Source organism: Acanthochromis polyacanthus, chromosome 15, assembly GCF_021347895.1.
Source record: "Acanthochromis polyacanthus isolate Apoly-LR-REF ecotype Palm Island chromosome 15, KAUST_Apoly_ChrSc, whole genome shotgun sequence".
Lineage (NCBI taxonomy): Eukaryota > Metazoa > Chordata > Actinopteri > Pomacentridae > Acanthochromis > Acanthochromis polyacanthus.
The window spans coordinates 26556288-26573077 of record NC_067127.1 but is presented as its reverse complement, the minus strand read 5'-3'; the positions used below and the strand labels follow the sequence as shown (position 1 = coordinate 26573077).

At 38.7% G+C, this 16790-nt stretch overlaps 1 protein-coding gene and 1 long non-coding RNA gene across 45 annotated transcripts in view; one reads left to right on the top strand and one right to left on the bottom strand.

Moving 5' to 3' along the window:
- The window catches only part of LOC110961245 (uncharacterized), a 557011-nt gene that overhangs the window by 49119 nt on the left and 491102 nt on the right, over positions 1-16790 (top strand). The window lies entirely within an intron of this gene.
- On the bottom strand, positions 588-1791 carry LOC127537416 (uncharacterized). Its single transcript, XR_007947038.1, has 4 exons — positions 1591-1791; positions 1223-1280; positions 928-1016; positions 588-680 (listed from the first exon to the last, which is right to left on the bottom strand). It is a non-coding gene; the product is annotated as an uncharacterized LOC127537416 (long non-coding RNA).

Sequence of the window (16790 nt, the reverse complement as noted above, 5' to 3'; positions counted from 1 at the left end):
AGCACTCACACAGTTTTGTTGCCCTCCACACTTAACTGCATCTGCCAAAGTGCAACCACCAGGCTGAAGAATAAGGAACACATTCTATAACTGAGCTTTGGGACTCACTAGATTTATTGTGTGTAAAAGTACATGTCTGTAAAAAACTATTTTTGGTAATATTTCAAATGTGTTATATTTTACCTGATCATATGACTCAGGGGCGATTCTAGGATCAGAGGTTGAGGGGTGCTGAGCACCCAGAGGTGCCCAGCCAGGCAAGATAAATTTCTTCATCGTTTTGTATGTTTTAATGCAGTTTCACTCCCACATTTGTGAAAGAAAAGCATAACACTTTTTGAAAAGGTCTGTGACTAAACCATCCAGTCTGATAAAGTTTATTTAAATGCTGAATCACCGCAAAGGAGGAATGCACTGGAATCTTAAAAGAAACATATCGTAGTCCTAATTTCTGGGAAAAGACGACTCATTTAGATACAGCAGCTCCTCAACATACACATAAACAGCATGTATGTTTCTGGAGTAAACCAGCCCCCTATACCAAGCACCAAAAAAACAAAAAAACAAAACAAAAATGGACCTTGGACTTATTTTTTGACTTTTATTTGAAATGTGATGCACAGCATTTCTTTCCCTGGTCTGCACGCTCTCATCTCCCAGAGTCTCTCCGTGTTCCCTTCCTTTTATAGTGAAATTAAACAAATAGAAAAACAAATAGAAAATTAGGAAAATGTAATGAAGAAGTTCTGTTTAGAATGAAGTCCACTGATATCTGTTAAGTGTGCTTCTGGAAAGCATTTAATGTGGGTAGAACACATAACCTCCATGACATACGTATATGAAAAATTATATTGTGAATGAATGTTTTTCTTTGTCATCTTAACAGTTGGTGTTTTGCTTGCCACTATTCTCTGTTTGTTTTCTTACCTGGTTCTTCCTGACTTTGCACTCTCTCCTCTCCTTTTTCATCTCTTCCTCTTTGGACTGACAATCATACACAAATAGATTGTATTCAGCTAGAGGAAAAATTATATAAATATGAAAAAATACCAATAAGAATACAAATAAAGAACATCCACTCTCTCTCTCTTTGTAATGTCAATCTAAAGGCTAATTACCAAACAATGTGTTTTATATCTGATAACAGATATAAACACTGATACATTGATCCAACTTACAACATTACTCTTGATAGATAAACCATTTCATCTTACACTCTTACCTGAACCCGGCTCTTTTCTTCGAAAAAACAATCTTATGTCCATGATGAGGCTGTCTGTCTGCACACACACACAATAGGAGTTATAATGTTAATGGGCATCCGGTCAGTTAGCTAGTCAGTAGCACCTTGGCTTTAAAATTAATTCATGCACTGAGACAACAGCTAGCTTCTCTCAGTCCAATTCAAACAGACACTGACCACCTGCAACGTTTGCTAGCTAGAAAAAACGTAAGCTAACTCCTACCTAACAACATAAACAGTAACCTTTGATTAAATGCAGCAAAAATGAGGACTGGTAATGATAATAATGTGTTGGTACTGAGTGGTAGAAGTTCAAACCAGGTACTCACACCACTACGGCACATTACCTTCTGTGGGGCAGCGCTTAGCTCTGCAAGTAGCGGCTCAGAGCCCGAGTTGGGAAAGTTGAGCAGGATCAAACCATTTTGAGGCAAGATGGGGGGAGGGGGGTGCTGTATTTTTGTTGTTAAAACATTACGTATCACTCAAGTACTGTATGGTTTTTTACACTTTTCTGGTTTGTTAAAAAAAAAGGACATGCGATACAAAAAATAAAAATAAAAATCTTTTCAATTTTAGGGGTGCTGGGATTCAATTTGGGGGTCCTGAAGCACCCCCAAAAATGGGCTAGAAACGCCTATGATATGACTGTCTACTTCTTGCTGCCATTTTGTACATTTGTAGTCTTGCATACTCAGACTTCTTTTCACGGTGTTGGAGAACAGTCAGTCTGTACCTCATTATCGTTGTACAATAGAGGAAAACGAACGCTCTGACTTGTTTGTAGTTCTTTAAACTAGTCACAGTCACCTTAGGCACTGTTGTCTTACATTTGGAAGTAGGAACATGAGTACTGTCATTAAAATGGATAATTTACAAATTAACCAAGCAGACCTGCCTTACTGCAGGAGCCAAATCTCAGACAAAACTCATTGTGTAGTTCAATATATTGGAGGTTGTCATTTCCTGTAGCTAAGTGGATTTTGAACATGCAGATAGAAAAAGAGGAGGAGAAAAATGCAAGAAATCCTCACTGGAAATGGCAGATATCTGATGCTTTTTCTTTTTGGTGCATTGAATTGTCTTCAAGCTTAAGATCCGCTAAACTCTAATGTGACGACATGTGTAGGAATGGTTCAGCAGTGACAATGTTGATGTCCAGATGACTTAACTTTTCAGCCAAAAAAGTCTCGAATAAACATTAAGAGAAAGGAAATCCTCTCTTCTGCACCAAACTTCAACTGCTAACACATAAACAAATTCAGTATGTTTTCTGTATGCTTCCATGCCAGTTCTAATATCTTACATTTTTTACATCACATATGCATCAATGATTTTATTACTCTCAAATCAAATTTTTTTTGTACATTTTAAATATGACCCTTTACTACCTTATTAAGATTAAAATGAGTCACAAAATAAGGATCCTGTTGGTATCATAAAACTAATATCTTTTAGAAGTAAAAGTGCTTTAGTTCAGGCCGGTATGCAATGAGACTACACTGTGTGTTTAAGTTAATGTTCATTGTGCTTCTGAATTTTGCAGGTGTTGATTAAAATACAAGTGAAGTTGAACCAATAGTGTGTATGTATGTTTGGTTCACAGCCTGAAGGAGAACGCTGTTAACGATTTGCTTTTGGTTGCAAAAAAAAGCCTTGTTAGTGTGGATGATAAACGTAAACCACCAACAAAAACAAATGTGATTTTATTTTAAGGTGACTTAATATGGATTTTGTTTTATGACACTTATCCAGATTGTTTTCTCCTGACTAGATCCTTGCTTGTGTTGCATCTACTCTCAGATGTACATCACTTTGGACAAAAGAATTGTATATTGTACTTTGAACTGAGTAAAGATATCATCTACTGCATTGTCAGATCAGAAAGGGGCATGCAAACATTTTTATATAAAGACTATGAGGGGGCACTTTGAAGAGCATTTGCTTTTTCCAAAACTGTATTCATATATTTATATAGCGCTCTCACTTTATGCTAGTGTCCGCAGTCTAACAGGAGCCCAGACTGTCAAAGGCCAGTGACTGCAACTGGTTCAGAGACAGACTGTGAACATCAGGTGTTTAATTCAGCCGATGTCAGCCTGTTAACCACGGCTGCTCAGGCCAAACTGGCCCTCGGCTACACGCTGTTATGTTTATACATCCCAGTGTGAGCCAAACACATCCCCTCAACACGCAGGTCAAAAGCTATGAACTCAGAGTGGGCATTTGCTAGAGAACAGGGAGTACAAGGCCTGCCAATTGCTACAAGCGTGTGGCCAGACGGCGAGTAGACAAGGTTCAGGAGCAGCCAAGTGGTGTCCAGTGAGGGATACCCTGGTTTAGTGTTGGCCAAACAACGCCTCCGGGCTGGCTGGACTGACTCAACATGACTGGTGTTTGTGTGTAGACAGTGTAAATGAGAAGCTCAGCCTGTCCTTTGTGGGTTTGCTTTGCTGTTTATGGTCAGAAGGGTGATAAGAGGTTGGATTACAGTCCTAACATAGATGTAGCACATTTTCACTTTTAGTATTCTACATCTGTTGAATCTCCAAGGAGACTATAAAATCAGACTTTTTCGATTTTCAATGCTCTGTCATTGATATTTTTGCGCTCTTATTCCAACCATAACTTTTGAAAGGGCCCTGTGTCTTTTTTGGAGCAGATTTGTAACGTGTGTGCCTGTTTTATTCTTGTTTTTTGTATCGAATTTAATTAATTAATTAATAATAATAATAATAATAATAATACATTTTATTTATAGGTGTCTTTTAAAACACCCAAGGACACTATACAAAGTTACAACACATTCACATTAGCAATATAAACTTAAACATGTAAAAAGTTTAAATGAAGGAAATTTAGTAATTTCAACAACAAAAAAAACAGAAGAAAAAGATGAATAGAAGTCAGAGTGAGTATGCTACTTTGAACAGGTGGCTTTTGAGATGGGATTTGAAAATGGTCAGTGTGTCAGTGTTGGGATGTCAGGTGGGAGAGAGTTCCAGAGGCAGGGGGCAGAGCAGCGGAAGACTCTGGAGCCCATGGTGGTCATACGGGCAGGAGGGATGGTGAGGCTGAGGGAGGAAGATGATCTGAGAGCCCGGCTGGGTGTGTTTATGTGGAGGAGTTCAGTGAGGTACAGAGGGGTGAGGTTATGGAGGGCCTTGAAGGTTGGCAGCATGTAGTTAATGTGGTTTGTGACTGGGAGCCAGTGAGTTGTTGGAGTACAGGGATGTGGTGGAGAGAAGATGTCCTAGTGGTGATCTGGGCTGCAGCATTCTGAATTAGTTGAAGTTTGTAGAGAATTCATTTTTGTAGCAGAAGCATACTCTCACACTGAAAATTGTACAAAAATGTATTATAGGAGAAGATTAGGTGCTGTTTAGTTGGTAAAAGGGGGTTGTACAAAGTATTAACATCAGGGCTGCTAATATTTGTGGCACAAATGATTTGATGTAAAAGAATTATGTCTTAATGTGTGATTTTTTTCCCCCACTGTATAAATTGACTTTAATTAAAGGCTGGATTTTGCTCTTTTTTCATTGTGGTCCTATATTATTTAGAAAAAAAAATGAATCGATTAGACGCTAAAGAACACATCTTAACCAGGGGTACCAATAATTACGGAGGGCGCTGTATTTTATGCTTGCTTTCTTACAACAGTTTATTGATTCACTACAACAATATAGCCACTTGCCTCATATTGTGTCAGTCCCATTCGTGCTGCCAAAACAGCTCCGATCCACTTGTCCCTGGATATGGGACCTCTGTGGGTGTCCCGTGGTGTTTGGCATGGGGACATTGGCAATAAATCCTTTGGATCTTGTGATGTACAGTGTCTGGCCTCTAAGCATCAGAATCTTTCTGGCAGATCTTATGAAAGCTCAATCAGATTGAGACTTGGTGAGTTCGGGGTGAGTCAACACCTTTGGCTCTTTGTCGTGTTCCTTTAGACACACCTGATCAGATTCTGAAGTGGCATGATGCATTGTCCTGCTGAGGGAAGTCCTGGTCATTTCAAAATATTATTCAATATATTGTTCTCATTTCTCCTTTTTTAATGATTGAATTGTAAAGATTTTTTTTAAAATGTCTAGTAGGTATCTATTTTTCCTAATTTTTGTAATGCATATATTATTTAGTAGCAGATATATGTATATGTGTTTTTAATAAAAACATATATTTGTTTTTAATACACTGACCACTTATGATGTGAAACATGTGAAGGATGTTATTAATTTATCCTTAGTCAATCAATTTAGAAATTTAAGAAATGAAAAATGTATGGCAGCACACGAAGGACATGCATGTTATAAAATGTATAGTAGATTAGCTGTAGTACCTGGCTGCTCCAACAGGGCCAGAGCCTCGTACTGTTTCATGAGAGGATGAGAAGACAGAAGTTCATTTGCTGTGTTTCTGGTCCCTCGGAGTACAGACAGGTCTGTGTTAGTAAGCAGAAAGCATCATGGGTGTTTAGCTAGCAATGGGCCACAATGTCAAAGACTTCTGTGGTGTTTAATGGCTTGCGACCAGTGCTCACATTTTGAAGGGGAACCAAAGTTTAGCAGGACAGCATTCCTGTAGCACAGAAACTAAGGTAGTTGAGCAGCATTTTTTTTTTTTTTTTTTTTACAGTGAACGTTAAAAACAGCTTAATCAGCATATGGATTAATGCCCACTGCATTTTATTCATTTTAGTAATTAATCTTTTTTTTTTGATTGATTATGCAGCCAACAACAGGTTACAAAAATGCTTAAAACTTGCAGCCCTATTGTGAAGTCTTACTGATCTGTATACCATTGCAAAATAGTACACAGAATGTTGTCTTCATTTGAAGACCTCTGGAAATTGTACCGTTTCATGAACCTCACTGAGTGCTATGTGAATAACATCGTTTCTAAAACATATTGGTCATGAATTTTCTACAGCTGAGTTTTCCGCCACTTCCACAAACACTATTTGACTGACAAGATTTCCATTATATGCTGACAGAGACTGAGGCCTATCCTCACACTGTAGATGTTACTGAAACAGTGCCACTGTCCACCACCCCCGTCTCTGGACGGTCAGTGCCTCCCTTTGGCACAGCCTTGATTGGTACAAGTCCAGAGTCCTTAAGGTAAATGGCACCGGCCTACACTTGGCACACTGACAGTGCAGTGGCTAATGTCCCTACTCGCCTCAGTACACAGTACAGGTGCCACGAGGCTAAACACACACACATACTGACACATCTACAGGATAGCCAAAGCCGAATTAACAGCCAAGTCCATTTACAGGCCATGGGAGGAAAAACACACATTTTGGCCAAACACACACACACACACACACGGCCAAAACCAACCTCGACCACTCTGTGGCCAAAGGCATTTGCAGCACACTCCCACTCAGCAGGGAATCCCAGTGTTTGGCTTCTCATCTCTCTGGGAAAATCTATCTGAAAGGGAAAAGAGGGAGAGGAGAAAGGAGGGAGAGTGGTGGTGGTGGTGGTGGTGGGGGGGTGGTAAGAAAAGCTGGACAATCAAATATTACAGTGTTTAACATTTAATTTTCAATCCCTGCCGATTCCATTCCCCGCCAGTGTTAATTGCCGCTGTGCTACCTGCCACCAGTGGTCCTTTATGAAATGACTTCTGAATTGAAGCATATGGACGAGGAGTCGCGACGGGAGCCGTGAACGACTTGAGGAAGGGTCCCATTAAATAAGAGCCGGCTAATTACTTTGTCCTCCCTTTTGTCCTGTGCTATCCGGGCTCTCGCCGCCGTTCATATATCTTACTGTAATGAGTAAAGCCAGGGCCCGGCACCTGCGCTCGGTAATTAAACATATAAATTCTCCCCTCACGGAAATATGTGTACTCACCAGGATTGATTTATAAGGCACTCTAAATTGCACTGTTGAGCTTATTTTCATTGGCTGTTTTTGCAAAGGGACTGGGAAGAAGAGAGTCGTTCATCAGCTCAGTGGTGGAAAGCTCGATCTTTTTAAAAACACTTGTCTTCTGAGAGTCAGGTTCTCTTCTTTCCATTGTTACTGTTTGTGCTGTTGGTGAGGGTAGTGATGGTGGGACTCCCTGGTGGGTCTTCTGAGCTCAGGAATGAACTGTTACACCTTCACAGCCAAGAAAGCCAGTGAAAAATGTCCTCATAAAAGCATACCATGATCATGGAGGGATCCAAACGAAACAGCTCTATGACTCATTTATGGTTCTTACAGCTCAAAACTTGCTCATACTGTACTTTAAAACTGAAACCAATGGAAGCATCAGTTTTCACCTCATATTTCTTTCCTTTCTTTCCTCTGAATGTGCAGACTCATTTGATGGATTTCATTCCAAGCTCTGTATAAAATATTACCACCTCATTTTCACATATCACTGTTTCCACATTACAGGTGAGGATACGTGTCTTCAGATAGCTGTTAACAAATCATTTTGATTACTTTCATTGTGAAGAACATTTAGTAAAGTATTTGAGGTAACATATTTTACAGCTTTTAAAGAAGTTTAATCCATTTATTTTTTTATGAGAAGTGTGTGTATATTCTTTGTAGGTTTATACTGAGACAGAGCTTGGGCTTTAGTTTAGTCGGTCTGCGCACAGATATTATGAGGAGCCAGGGTTCAGTTTAACAAAATGGCACCCCACATCTACAAAGTAGCCGAATGAAAAGTACATGAAGTGTAAAGTTCAACCTTGAAAACAGTATATTGAACATATACACCATGGTTAATTTCCATTTGATGTCAGGAGCTTTTAAATAAGGAGCGTCGAGTGTTGGCTATCACATTTTGGGAACAGATTCAGCTACACTGAAACCAACACTGAAACATTAACTGGGAGAGCCTGCTGTTGGCTACTTTCGTTACATCATGCTAACAAGGCAGGTATAGAAATTACAAACATTACACTTGAACTTTGGATGACAGCATCTAGTGACTTTCCGTTTTAGTAAAACTAATGTAGGTAGGAAAAATCACAGTTTATTGTTTGAACAACAGCTGGAGACAGGGCAGGGGAAATAGCAGGTAAGTCTGCTGTCAGTAATGTCAACTGGGACACAACAGACATTAAAGCTTTCTTTAAGGCTCCATATCTAATAGACCAGCAGTGCATTTTTATAGTCCCCAGATTTAGCACTGAAAACCAAAATGGCTCCTTGAAAAAGTTGCTCAGTATTTCCAGTGAGAAGTTCATGCCAGAGACTTTTGGAGTCAACAGTTTATGACCATTGTTGGTATTTCACTTTAAGTGAAATATCCACTTCAACCCATGGAGCTGCCACTTGATTTTGACTTGAAGAATCATTACTAAAGTCCACTCTAGGTTTTTCCAGAGGGTATAACCCTATTTTAAGGTGATGACAAATAGACATTTTTCACTGACAACTGAGCAAACTCCCCCTGCTGACTGAAATAAAGAGATAAAGCTGACAGATTTGAAAAAAAATAAAGGGTTAGGGTTAGGGTTCCCATCATCACTGTCATGATGTGAATGCGGTACCTCAGCTACAGCTTTATCTTTTTTTGTTGCTTTTTTTGTGTAAAATTAGCACTATATCTAATCATTTGTTCTTTAGCCCTGGGGTATCTTGTATGTCTTAACTAAGTTAATGATGAATAAATTTCATACATTTAATGTGAAGGTGTGATTTCTGCATCTCAAGGTCATCCTCAGGAATTTGCTCTGTTGTCATGGAGATAATGCAGTCATGATGTTAGGTATGGAAATCTGCAATGTGATAGCAGCTGGTCATGCTGCACTTATACTATTATATGTTATTTGTCTGTTAAATATGTCCAACTTGCCCCTTTTTTTACATGAGGGCAGTATGCTGGGAGTTCCACAAACTTTAAGTATCAGTCAAGGGTTTAGACACACTCATTCACTGAAGGGTTTTTCTTTCAATTTACTATTTTATACAGTGCAGACCAAAACTAAAGATCTTCTTATATCTATTCCCACTCTACAGCTTGCTCAAGGGGAACATATTGGATTTGTTAGATTTCTCCCCACTGCAAGATCTTCATGTCCATAGGTTACTCTACATATTTATATTGTAAACTGAACTAAAACTAAATTTAACTAAATTGTAAACTAAATACAATTTAACAGAATTAAAAGTCAACTAATGGAATTTCTTTTCTTTTTATTTGATAACATCAGTTTTTTGTGTCAAGGCTGGGTTAAACAGTCCTGCTTAATACTGTGGTTATCAAAGAACTGCTCAACTGAAACATGAGAAACTATTATTACTTCAAGACATAATGGTCAGTCAATTGTGAAAATATTAAGAACTTTGAAAATTCTCCACAAGTTTAAAAAAGAAATAAACATGAATTGAGTAGATGAAACTGGCTCTTATGAGGACTGCCCAAGGAAAGTGGGGACCAAGAGAACCGTCTGCAGTAGAGGAGAACTTCATTGGAAGCAGCAGCCTCAGAAATCAGGAGGTTAGATTGAAGCCCACAATACCTCCCAAAGCAGCAGGTACATCTCAGTGATAACTGTTGGGAGGTGAATATGTGAATCGGGCCTTCATGGTGGAAGTGCTGCAAAGAAACCACGTCTGAAAAAGACTAAAAAGAAGAAGAGAAGTTGCTGGATCAAGAAACACAAGAAATGGACATCAGATCACTAGAAATCTGGAATCTGGTTCGATGAATTCAGTTAGGCTTCAGGATTGCTGCAGACTTGTCTTTGTGAGATACAGACAGCAGTGGACGTGATAGTGTTTCAGGGACTCTGCTGGTGACACTGTTGGTGTTATTTTACAATCCTGGAGTCCAGTTTTGTTCTACAATTTAGAAAATATCACAAAGAAGAATCTTTGAATGAGAAGATCTTTTCAAGGTTTTCTCTGCACATTCTCATTTAAATTTTAAATGTTTCCATGTAAGCTGATAGGAGTAAAATATGTTTAATTGAGAGCTGGAATTGGCCCACAAGCCCCTATTTGTTCCCGTGTAATGACAAAAAGTCCAGTCAATGATAGACTGACAGATAAAGATTTGAACTATATAATAGATGAGTGGAGCTTTCAAACCATTAAAGAGGAACTTTACAACTTGAAATACTATTGATTTATCTGGTCAAACAGGATACTGCTGCCAAAGAGAGGATCACTGGCTGTATTGTGAAAATTCCAAAAGGTCTGTTTCTTTTTTTGGGTGATCTCATTCAGCCTCTGTGAAGCAGCATATAAAACCATACAAGCTTCAATCTCCTCCACGGCTGATGGCATTCCCTATTAGCTGCCTGGAGAACGTTACCCAGCTGGGAGTCTCATTTCCAGTGTGCTGCGTTAAAACCTAACGAATGTCATAATTAACTGGATATACTTTACAATTAGAATGGGATCCACTGTTATAAAACCATCTACCTTTTAACCCCTTCCTTTCCCCTCATCCCCCTCACCCTTTTTGCTCTCTCATTATTCATTTTCCAACATGACATTTCTTTATTTGGTTTGCATTATTTATTTTTTTCTGTTTCTTGTTCAATTTCTTTCTTTTTTTGATTTTGGCCAAGGCCTACAGCTTTCATAGCAGTCCTGACACTTTTGTTAATAAATCATTGGGAAGTTAATGAAAACGGCATTCAGGCATATCCAAAATGATTGTGTTCTTTGTCATGCTAATAAAGTGAAAGATGTTCGTCCAATGGGTGAATGCCTGCACATTACCAGCAACTTCTGATTATGTGTGTGCCTGTTGCACCTCCTTCTTTCTTCCTCACCCTATCCTTGTTTTCCTTCACCCTCTCCTTCTCCCAGACGAATGTTTTAGCATATTTATCTCATAGGTTATCAACATGAATCCAATAGGTTCCGGAAGCAGACAATTGTGTCGCTCTAAATTGCTTGGTGGGAAATAAAAGGAGATGGTTGCCTTGACTTGCTGTTGACCTCTAGTTCTTCTCTCCTCCTCAGCCCCTCCCCTCCACCTCTTGTCTACATTTCCGACCTTTGCGTCTAGGAGAATAGAAGTTAATTTACCTCAAAACTTAGAAATGAATCAAAAATTGACAGCTCCTTCCCTTCAGTTTGATGGCCAGTGACATCCCGGAGGTGGCCAGGTTTACAGTCGAACTAGTCAAGCACAAAATTTGCAGAGTATGTTAAGACACAACAAAAGAGTATTAATAAGTCATCTTGATTTTAATTTAAAAAAAATGAATGCAGAGATAATCTGAGGATTGATTTTGATTTCTTTAGTGATAATTTTAGGATTTTTTAGGCTCATCACAGTGATATTTAATTTGATCATTTTCTCATACACAATACGTGCTTTAATTTGATCCAAAATTAGCCTTTATTAAAAATTTGCTTTTGTTTATTTTCTTGCTTAAAATCCTGCAAGTTAGAAATGAGCCCTAAACATTTCTAAAAGCATAAACATTCAATTACAAACACAATTGGGTTTAAAAAAAATCTCATTATATTTTGAAAATCTTACTGTAATAATCCCTATGATGGATGATATTTTATTAGCAGCATGTGAAAAAAAACATTCAACTTAAATGTTGTCACAATGGACTTCTTCTGTAGTGAATACAATTCATTCATGTACAATGTATTCATTTTTCTTCTAAACATCTCACTAAAACCTCCTGAATTAACTGACAGTATTTCCAGAAAATTAGCCAGAAGGATGTCACTGCAACAGTAAATAATTGTACACCACTACAATGCATTATATTTATTCTGACTTGCTATATATTCAGTGATTCCAAGTAACTGGAATTAGCAGATATTTAGCATCTTACATGCTTGTAAAGACAAACTTTTACTCAATAGAAAAACAAACACATTTTTTTGCTGTCTATGAATGAAGTGCACAGTCAGTCACATTTTCTTTATTTGCTCTGCAACATTTTATCATTATTTTGACTGTTTCTCTCCAGTACCTGCATTTCTGTCTCAAAAGATTACATACCACACAGCAAGAAAAGAGCTCCTTCTCATTTGTTAACTGATTGTATGTCTATTTAATTAGAGCATCAAAACCTTGTGTTAATTTATTATGGAATTGTATCCAGTAACAAAATTGACAGGGTCAAATTATGCAATAAATAATATCCACCTCCAGTGCTGCTGCTGCTGTCATTTTCCAGAAATGATACACATTGAAATAAGAAATAGGATTTTCTTTAGAAAACTCTTATTTCTTTAATCATTTAGTTTTAAATGACTTCACAGTTTATAACCTTAAATTCACTTGAAGCAAAGTGACTGAGTGTTCTGTGTTACGATTGTGTTCCGATAAAAACACAGTAAACAATAAGACAAACTTTACACACATAATTACAGCAGTTCATTGGCCTACATTAGTTTTATATTTTAGTTAAAATGAATCTAGCTTTTTGTACCGTAATAAGCAGCTGTAAGAAATTGTATCACGAGCTGGGAGGATAGTGAGGACTGAGCACCTGGTTTTGGATTAGTGTTTAAAGTTATGAATTTAAAGACTCATTTTGATTCCTTGCATTATTTTGCAAAATAAAGCTTCACTGTACTTCATTTCAAATCTTTTGTGTTTAAAATGTTGTTCTTTTTCATTCTGATTTATTTCATTTTTTTTCCTGAAAATGATCACTGCACGCTGCAGAGAATTTGATATTTTTTGACAGCATTTTCGGACGGTGACAGTTTTATTCAAAAGTCATGAATGATTTCGAATTCAATAGGAAACATGGACAGCATAGTGATGGAGTGACAAACCTGATGCATGATGTATTTCCTCATTTGATGATGATTTTGTGTGCTATGTGAAAATTCTTTTCAACCCTTTTGGCTTGAGATCATTTAAAATGAGCTTTGTGACTCGTTGCACATACCATAAAATACGTTTGATCTTTGCAGGGCCAAAGTGGTCAAATGGTTCAGCAACTCATTAGGGGAAAATCTAAATAAATGGCTGAAAACTGTTTTTGTTTCCGTCATTCATCGTGTGACCACTTTAATTATCTATTCTGCTTTTTGACAAGAGGGTTGTGAATTACTCTAAGACGAGAATGAGGAGGCAAAATTAAAGGATTTTGCATGTAAAAAACTAAATCAGAGCAACCAAAAAATAGCAGTTAAGAATTTTAGATTTCTTTTAAAAATAAGATTAAAATAATGAATTTGAGGCTAAATGTCTTTTTGTTTCTTGCCCATTGAAAACTACACATCATTTTCTTTTCACCACCATAAACCTCTCTCCACCTCCACATGCACTCTGTCTCTCCTCTGTCTCTTCCACAGATTGCTCAGGCCTCAGCGCCTACAGCTCCAGGTACGCTGGTCTGATTTTATTCTTTTTTTCCATAAAGCCTGAATGTTAAAAAAGGGAATGGAATATTTGATGGGGATGGGCTCCCATAATCAAGCTGAAATCTCCATCATTATCCTGTATCAGCCGATCCCTTTTTAAAAAGCACCGGGAGTTACTGGTGTTTTACATGAATTTTGGGGCTCGGCGGTGCTGCTGGGAGCCGAATACATTTGTCAGGTCGAGCCTCTCTTACAAATGCACTGCATGCAGTCTCTCTTTCACACACACATATAAAACCTTCTGTAATGGCAAAATCACAAATGGGAGGAGGGTGACGGGTGGGAGGGTGAAAATGGGGGTAGGGAGGGGGTGAAAAAGTGTGGTTCTATGTGTGTGTGTGAGAGAGAGTTAAGCAGGAAAAATGTATTTAAATATAGATGCATACAATTTGTGATGGTTTTTGGCCCCACTTTCCAGCAAAAACATATTTGGTAATATTTGTTTCTTACAGGAATCCTAAAAAGAGACACTCATGTCTATTTTAGGATGTAACCTCTGTCTCATACCATAGAGAACTGACAGCAGTGTTGAAAAGACACATGTGCATGTAGTAAAAATAACAAAAGAAAAAAAATAACTTCACCGTGCTTTTAAGTTTTGACAGAGGATATCACTGCAAAATTTGAATATTCCTTTCCTCACTGCCGTTTTTGTTGTCCGGCCCATGCTCATGCTAGCCCCACGTTGTCGTGTGCGCTAAAATTAGGAAACTGGTCATAAGTGTGTCACTGTCAGATTTAGTAATTGTACTGGCAAATGTGACAAGCTCAAATTGTGATTCTGTGTCTTGTAGTAAAACTCAATGCACCAGATTTCTGTGACAAGCTGCAGTGTGAACAGAGCCAGACGGAGGGCTTCGTTCCTTTTCTGAACATCGATGTCGCTTCAGATGTATGTGTGCGTTTGTGTGTAAATGTGGACACACTAGCTGAGGGAGGGACATCTGTTTGCCTGGAGGTGGGGGCAGATTCTGAGAGCGCACACGTGTGTGTGTCACAAACACACCAAAGCCCAAATGGCAGCAGCGCTGGCAGTTTCTTCTGGAGTCCATGTTGGAGCAGATACCTGCAGGCGAGGGCAGGGGGCTCGAAGACAACAACAACACTTCACTTAGGCCTAATTAGGGAGGGATAGGGGTCAGACTCTGAGCAATATGTTGCACATACGTTTCTGTGGTTGCACAGTGGATTATGGAATACTGGACTGGGGAAAACTGCTCCACTATGTTGACAAATATAAACTACTGAAGGAGATTCTAATATTAGATTCAGAGCATATTGGGTGTGGTAAAGAAACTGATTAGTATAAAACGGACCAAAAAAAGAAAAATCAAAACTTAGAACATTTCAACACGGTCTCACGGGGATTCGTGAAACTGTTACGTAAATTTTTTGTTTCTTTTTCGTGCGCACCAACACGATTTCGTCATGTTTTTCGTGCCGCTCACCACGAAATGTTTTTCGTGTTGCTCACAACGAAACCCGCTGTGGTAATCACAGCTGAAAGTGGTTTATACCAGCGGATTCATGACGATCTAAGCTGTCCATCGGCGTATACTGCTTGTGTAATTGCGTTTGCGGCCACCGGCCGCCGGACATTCTTTAAATTCCTATGCAAATTGGTAAGTGTACCACCGGGTTATGGTTAGGTTATGGTTAGGTTATGGTTAGGGTTATGGTTAGGGTTATGGTTAGGGACGATGTCATGCAAAATATAGCGTTGGATTCGCCATGGTTTTACATTAAAAATATAATACACACATTCGTTTGAAATACGTTCTGGGTGGCACGAAAAGTCCGCCGTTTAAAATACATTGGTGCGCATTTCGTGGTGAGCGGCACGAAAAACATGACGAAATCGTGTTGGTGCGCACGAAACCGAAACAAAAATTTACGTAACAGTTTCACGAATCCTCGTGAGATCGGGCTGCAACATTTATAAGCTGGATCCTTGTCCAGAGTCACTCCCTGTTTACAGGGTCAGTGAACTACATTTTATTTGAGAGAATTCTGTGTTTTAAAATCTTTACCCCTTCAAAATAAATTCCACAACAGTGGAAGAGTTCAGAGCTTGTACACTTTTTTTCTGAATAATTACAGCGGCCCTGAGAATTCAACACACAGCAATTTGAAGAAACACTTGCAAAAAGGTAAAAAAAATCAAATTAACAAATCATCTTCAGCAGTTTGGCGACACATGAACAGCATTTAGAGAAAAACCTCGCAAATATAGAAAACACAACCAATTACTGAATCAAATTGCGCTGACTACAACCAGGGTGTTTCCAAGGTGCACTGAAAGATGATGGACATGGAAGGACACATGTTGTTTCTATAGATTGTGACTGAGAAGTAAATGCTAAACAGAGGACTGACATGTTTTTCTATTGTCAGCATGTTGTCATGCATTGTGTTGTCTGGTGGCTGGAGAAGTTTTCTTAATCCTCAGATTTTATCTATTGCCATGTGTATTCTCACACTGCAGTGTGCTGTGCCACCATGCATGGTGCAATGTGCTACAATTCACACACCAAAACTACCAGTGTTGTGCAGCTCTACAGCTGGCAGCGATTTTATTACAGCTCCGGAGGTAGGGAGTGGATAAAACCTGTTGAAAGAGTGCCCGGCCGTAAGCGACGCTCCTCGGAAAAACAGCGAACGCACCTGTATACAAACAGGGATAATCTGATTGGTCAAAGCTAGCCGGCCTTCTATTGGTTGACAGCGTTGATACACAAAAAATCCGAGAGCAGAGCAGAGATCCATGAGCACAAGTTCCGTGAGAGCAAGAGGAAGAGTTTGAGTTTGAGCGCAAGAAATCTGCGCGAGCAGCATCGTAACCGAGTGCGAGGACACAGTTTGAGCACGCGCAGAGCAAATTTGAGCGCGAGAGCAGAGTTCTGAGAGACAATATCACGAAATCTGAGAATGAAATCGATAAATGCTGCCCTCAAATCAATTTAAAATGCTCTTGAATTATGATAGGAAATTTATTCCATATGATTTCATTTACGTCTTATATTGAGAAAGCGATTTACTGTCTATCGGGAGTCATGAATGAGTGACGAAGGGAGGTGTTTTCTGACACAACCTAACTGAATTTGCTCCAAGAATTTTCCAGAATTATTTCATTTATCACCTTTGTGTTGTAAACTTTATTACCCAGATGACACTTGTATTTCTAGCAGATTGAGGCCCATGAGTACACTTTGTAGATGTAGTATGAA